Raw genomic sequence first — 6,529 nt, forward strand, 5'->3', positions numbered from 1 at the left:
GATTTATTTGATTAGAGGATTTATTGCCAAACAGAATATAGAAAGTTTTGTCAATGTTAAGGGTGAGTTTGTTGGCAGTTAGCCACAGATGGACTTTATTTAGCTCAGTATTTACTGTGGCATTTAGAGCAAGGGGATCAGGACTGGAGTAAATGAAGGTTGTGTCGTCAGCAAATAGAATTGGTTTGAGGTGTTGGGAGGCATTTGGAAGGTCATTAATGTAGATGAGAAAGAGGAGAGGGCCAAGTATGCTGCCCTGGGGAACACCAATGTTGATGGGTTTAATGATATTCTGTAACCTTTCCTTGCCACAGTCAACCAACAAACTAATACTAAACATAGAAAAGACCTACTATTTATTTATTTATTTATATATATACAAGAAGGTACATTGGGATTGTGAGGATACATAGCATAGTAATTACATTCTTGTAAAGCCACTAGTACGCGCAGCGTTTCGGGCAGGTCCTTAATCTAAGGAAATATTAAGTAGGTAAATACTTGCAAAATTTATAAAAATGATAACAGGTACATAGCAAGAAAAAAAATAAAAGATGAGAGAAAATTTGTAGGTATATTAAAGCACATAGGTAGCTCAGATTGATTGCAATGACAGCTTGAATGGTAGTTAAAAAAAATTAGTAGGCACAATACAGCATATGGCTAGCACATAAAAGAAGACAGCAATGAACACAATGATAAGGTTGTTTGGATTAAGTACATTAAGATTGGGAGATTGGGTAACACTAGATACAGAGCAAATTTAAAGCTCAGTGTAGGAAACTAAATAGATGAAGTTAGGTACGTTTTGGTTTTGGTTTTAAATAAGGCAAAAGTTTTACAGTTTTTCAATTCACTAGGGAGTGAGTTCCATAGACTAGGTCCCTTAATTTGCATAGTGTGTTTACACAGATTAAGCTTGACCCTGGGGATATCAAAGAGATATTTATTTCTGGTGTTGTGATAATGGGTCCTATTACATCTGTCCAGGGAGAGTTTCAGAGCAGGATTTGCTTTTAAGAACAGGGTTTTGTAAATGTAGTTGACACAAGAGAATGTGTGGAGGGAGTTAATATTTAGCAAGTTTAGGGATTTAAACAAGGGAGCTGAGTGTTGTCTGAAAGCAGAATTTGTTATTATTCTGATAGCAGATTTTTGCTGGGTGATGATGGGCTTAAGGTGGTTTGCAGTGGTAGACCCCCATGCACAGATACCATAATTAAGATAGGGGTAGATTAGTGCATAATATAGTGAGAGGAGAGCAGAGTTAGGAACATAATATCTTATTTTAGAGAGTAATACCAACTGTTTTAGAGACTTTTAGAGACTAGAGGGGTATAGTGAGGCGTGACGTCACGGAATGACGTTTGGAGGCAGCCATGACGTCACACAGTAATACAGCATGGGAGGCATGACGTAGTACAGCAGCAGACGTAGCGGCAGTAGTACAGCAGACAGAGGTGAGCTGTGACGTATATAAGGGTCCCGGAGGCCAGGAGCGCCACACACGGTGCTCAGCTCCCAACACAGGACGATGATGGCCAGCAAGCTCCTGGTGATGTCCACAGTTTCTCTCTTGCATGTCCCCTCCGCCGGCGGCGACCACTCTCCTGACAAACATTCTAGTGTTGATAGGTTTCCCCTGGAGGCTGTCCGGATTCTACAGACTGTTAATTGCATGCGGGCTGCATGTTGACCAGTTGGTTATTTCAAAGAAAGCAGAGAGATAGCATCAATAAAGTCGGGGTGGGAATTCGTTTGTAAATGGAATGTCTCAGGCCTCTGTTATTTAACATATATAATATTTACACTCAGGATTGAGCAGCATTATCGGCAAACGATGACATCTTATTGCTTCATATTTACAATTATTACTTATTTATTTATTTATTTATTTATTTATTTATTTATTTATTATTTATATATATACAAGAAGGTACATTGGGTTTGTGAGAATACATTGGATAGTACAGTATTTACATTCTTGTAAAGCCACTAGTACGCGCAGCGTTTCGGGCAGGTCCTTAATCTAGCAGATAATTTTAAGTAGGTAAATTCTACCAGAATTGATAGAACTTATAGAATTGATTATAGATAGATAACTTAACCTATCAACGGTATAGGTTAAGTAATAATTGTAATTAAGAAGCAATAAGATGCTTATCTTAACATACTAAGAAGGTTAGGTAAGGTCGGTGTTTTCTATGAAGCTTTTCAAGGTAAACTAAAATATTCACAATCAATTAGTATATCACATATGCACTTATTAAATAAGCCAATATTGGACTTAAAGAAAGTGCAAGAACGGGTTGTGGACAAAAATGGGACAGACAAAAACCTATATTTTGAAGAGTAATTTAATTAGCTTAATTTACACGACTGAAATATATAAATTAATGAAAGGGTGTAATAAAAGGAATATACATAAGGCTGTAAATATATCTATAACGCAATTCTTTTTTTTTTTTTTTTTTTTTTTTTTTGAGATATATACAAGAGTTGTTACATTCTTGTAGAGCCACTAGTACGCGTAGCGTTTCGGGCAAGTCCTTAATCCTATGGTCCCTGGAATACGATCCCCGCCGCGAAGAATTGTTGTTACAACCAAGTACACATTTTACTGTTGAGTTAAACAGAGGCTACAGTTAAGGAATTGCGCCCAGTAAATCCTCCCCGGCCAGGATACGAACCCAAGACATAGCGCTCGCGGAACGCCAGGCGAGTGTCTTACCACTGCACCACGGAGACTGTTAATATGACACAATAGATATAAATTTAATAAATTTTGATTCAGTATAGATCTTGATAAATACTGGTTTGGAAATAAATTTTCTATATTGGTTTATGGAATGAATTACCGGGTAACGTGATAGACATGGGATAGTTGGAGTGTTTCAGTCGTAGGATAGACATACAGTATATATGAAGGAATTTGGATTGATATAAATAAAAGCTGCAGTGAAGGGATCAATAGGCTTTTTGATTCCTGCATTCTGAAGTTCGTTTGCTATTTATAGTTTTCTTCTATAGTTTATAGTTTTCTCGCACACCACTTTCCTATATTATGTTAAATCTAATTTCCTTATGATCACTGTTCCCAAACTTGCTTCTCATTTCTATATCATTCACTAGAGTTTCTGCTAGAACCTAGTCTAATATTTGCTTTTCGTGATGGTTCCACGATATATTGTTGAAGAAAGCAGTTCTCCAACATTCTGAATTTACATTGTCAATGTTATTTATACAGTTTAATGTACTATAATTAGTTGCCAATGATACAAGCGTTGTCATGACTAGATACCAAGGATACTGCTATACCAAGGATATATCTGCGCACACATGTATCTGTGCACACATGTATCTGAGCACACATGTATCTGCGCACACATGTTATCTGTGCACACATGTATCTGAGCACACATGTATCTGAGCACACATGTATCTGTGCACACATGTATCTGCGCACACATGTATCTGTGCACACATGTATCTGCGCACACATGTATCTGTGCACACATGTATCTGAGCACACATGTATCTGCGCACACATGTATCTGTGCACACATGTATCTGAGCACACATGTATCTGAGCACACATGTATCTGTGCACACATGTATCTGAGCACACATGTATCTGTGCACACATGTATCTGAGCACACATGTATCTACGCACACATGTATCTGTGCACACATGTATCTGCGCACACATGTATCTGTGCACACATGTATCTGAGCACACATGTATCTACGCACACATGTATCTGCGCACACATGTATCTGAGCACACATGTATCTGAGCACACATGTATCTACGCACACATGTATCTGTGCACACATGTATCTGCGCACACATGTATCTGAGCACACATTTCCTTCTATCGAGCTTTGGCGGCCTATATGACACACCTTTCATTAAGCCATCATTATTTTCATGTTATTCATTTCTGACAGCTGTGTGTGGCTCAGTTTTTAACCCCTTGTTGTCAGAACATCTATTTGCTTTCTGATATATATTGCTGCTCCCCCTCCTTCTCTAATCTATCAATGTGTAGCAATTTGTAACTTCAATTTATATTGAGACAATAGTTAATTATTTTGCACATTCATACATGATTCTGTTAGAGAAATAATATCTATTAATTCTGTGTAGATAAATAAATGCTAAAAGTCAGCTAACATTTAAATTCAACTGGATAAGATCATTAGGGCAAATGGGGGGGGGGGATCTTGACAAGCTGCCGGCTTCCTGTCCTCATCGAGGCCACTGTGCTGGCTCTCCTGACTGTTGTAACACAATGTTGTCACACTCGCAGGTACTGGTACTGGTGGTGCTGGCTCTCCTGACTGTTGTAACACAGTGTTGTCACACTCGCAGGTACTGGTACTGGTGGTGCTGGCTCTCCTGACTGTTGTAACACAGTGTTGTCTCACTCGCAGGTACTGGTACTGGTGGTGCTGGCTCTCCTGACTGTTGTAACACAGTGTTGTCTCACTCGCAGGTACTGGTACTGGTGGTGCTGGCTCTCCTGACTGTTGTAACACAATGTTGTCTCACTCGCAGGTACTGGTACTGGTGGTGCTGGCTCTCCTGACTGTTGTAACACAGTGTTGTCTCACTCGCAGGTACTGGTACTGGTGGTGCTGGCTCTACTGACTGTTGTAACACAATGTTGTCTCACTCGCAGGTACTGGTACTGGTGGTGCTGGCTCTCCTGACTGTTGTAACACAGTGTTGGCTCACTCGCAGGTACTGGTACTGGTGGTGCTGGCTCTCCTGACTGTTGTAACACAGTGTTGGCTCACTCGCAGGTACTGGTACTGGTGGTGCTGGCTCTCCTGACTGTTGTAACACAGTGTTGGCTCACTCGCAGGTACTGGTACTGGTGGTGCTGGCTCTCCTGACTGTTGTAACACAGTGTTGGCTCACTCGCAGGTACTGGTACTGGTGGTGCTGGCTCTACTGACTGTTGTAACACAGTGTTGTCTCACTCGCAGGTACTGGTACTGGTGGTGCTGGCTCTCCTTGACTGTTGTAACACAGTGTTGTCTCACTCGCAGGTACTGGTACTGGTGGTGCTGGCTCTCCTGACGGTAGCAGTCGTCGGGGCTCCGGACTACGGCTACTACACTTACCCCTACGGCCCTAATCCTCCCTACGTGAGCTACTACTACGGAAATTCCCCGTATTACTACTACTACAACTACGGCTATCCGTACTACAACTACGGCTACCCACTCTCCTACAGTTACGTTAATATGATGTCCGGATAGGTGGACTATCCGGATTATCCAGCAGTCCGGATAGGCGGCGACCTGGGCTGCCGGAAGCCCAAGTGAGAGGCTTCAAAATTCTTGGAAAAGTTCCCGGATAAGTTTTTCAAGAAGTTTCAGAAGACTCCGACAAGCCTCGCAAGCCTAGCATCTCCCAAACATGGTATCAGCCTTATTACACCTTTATTTTGGTAAAAGTGCGTAGTAGTTGAATGATGGCGAGTAGTGTAGAGTGCGTGAAGGAGTCCCACGGGCTTGGGAGCCTACGCACTCAACACGAACATCGTCTGAGTGTGTGAACGCAATTTATTAAAATCGGTATTTGAGGGTGTCTATACACACACATTATTAGGAAATAAACTCACAATTGTCGATTTCAAAGAACTGAAGATAAAATAAATAATTAGTTTACCATTATTTTGTGTTAATATTACGTTCCACGTCGACTAATAAATAAATAAATAAATATGTTTATTCAGGTAAGGTATATACATACAAGTGATGTTACATTAATGGATTGATATATAGATAGAGCTAGTACATACAATGCCTAAAGCCACTATTACGCAATGCGTTTCGGGCAGGAAAAACATTAATATCTAGAACTTAATACTAATTGAGCATAAAGAATAAAAAGTGTTGAGAACAAATACAAATAAAGATAAAAAAAGGGGGGGGGGGAACATGACTGAAAAAGCAGCACAAATACAATAGGTTGACAAAAAGTGATAAAAAAAAAAAAAATAACAGACATGGGTTGACAATAGAGGAGTGAGGTAGGTTACAGGGAATTTATTAGGTAGTGTTTAGTTTATATCTTAAACTGGTTGAGAGAGGTACAGTCTTTAACATGGTTGGGAAGGTCATTCCACATTCTGGGTCCCTTGATTTGTAGAGCATTTCTAGTTTGATTAAGTCGTACTCTAGGAATATCAAAACTGTATTTATTCCTGGTGTGGTGCTCATGGGTTCTGTTACAACCTTCTATGAAGCTTTTGAGGTCAGGATTGGCATTACAGTTCAGCGTTTTATATATGTATAATACACATGAGAGAATGTGCAGTGACTTAATATCTAACATATTCAGAGATTTGAGTAAGGGTACCGAGTGATGTCTGGGGCCAGAGTTGGATATTGTCCTAATAGCAGCTTTGTGTTGGGTAATTAGAGGACGTAAATGATTTTGGGTAGTAGAAACCCCAAGCACAAATACCATAGTTGAGATATGGATAGATAAGGGAGTAATAGAGAGTAACC

General features: G+C 40.1%; 1 long non-coding RNA gene across 1 annotated transcript; it reads left to right on the forward strand.

Moving 5' to 3' along the window:
• The first annotated feature begins 1,486 nt into the window (after window positions 1-1,486).
• On the forward strand, window positions 1,487-5,686 carry LOC138368202 (uncharacterized). The gene is made up of 2 exons (XR_011229533.1): window positions 1,487-1,555; window positions 5,060-5,686. It is a non-coding gene; the product is annotated as an uncharacterized lncRNA (long non-coding RNA).
• The last annotated feature ends 843 nt before the right edge of the window (window positions 5,687-6,529 follow it).

This window comes from Procambarus clarkii, chromosome 3 (genome assembly GCF_040958095.1).
Source record: "Procambarus clarkii isolate CNS0578487 chromosome 3, FALCON_Pclarkii_2.0, whole genome shotgun sequence".
NCBI classification, from domain to species: Eukaryota; Metazoa; Arthropoda; class Malacostraca; order Decapoda; family Cambaridae; genus Procambarus; species Procambarus clarkii.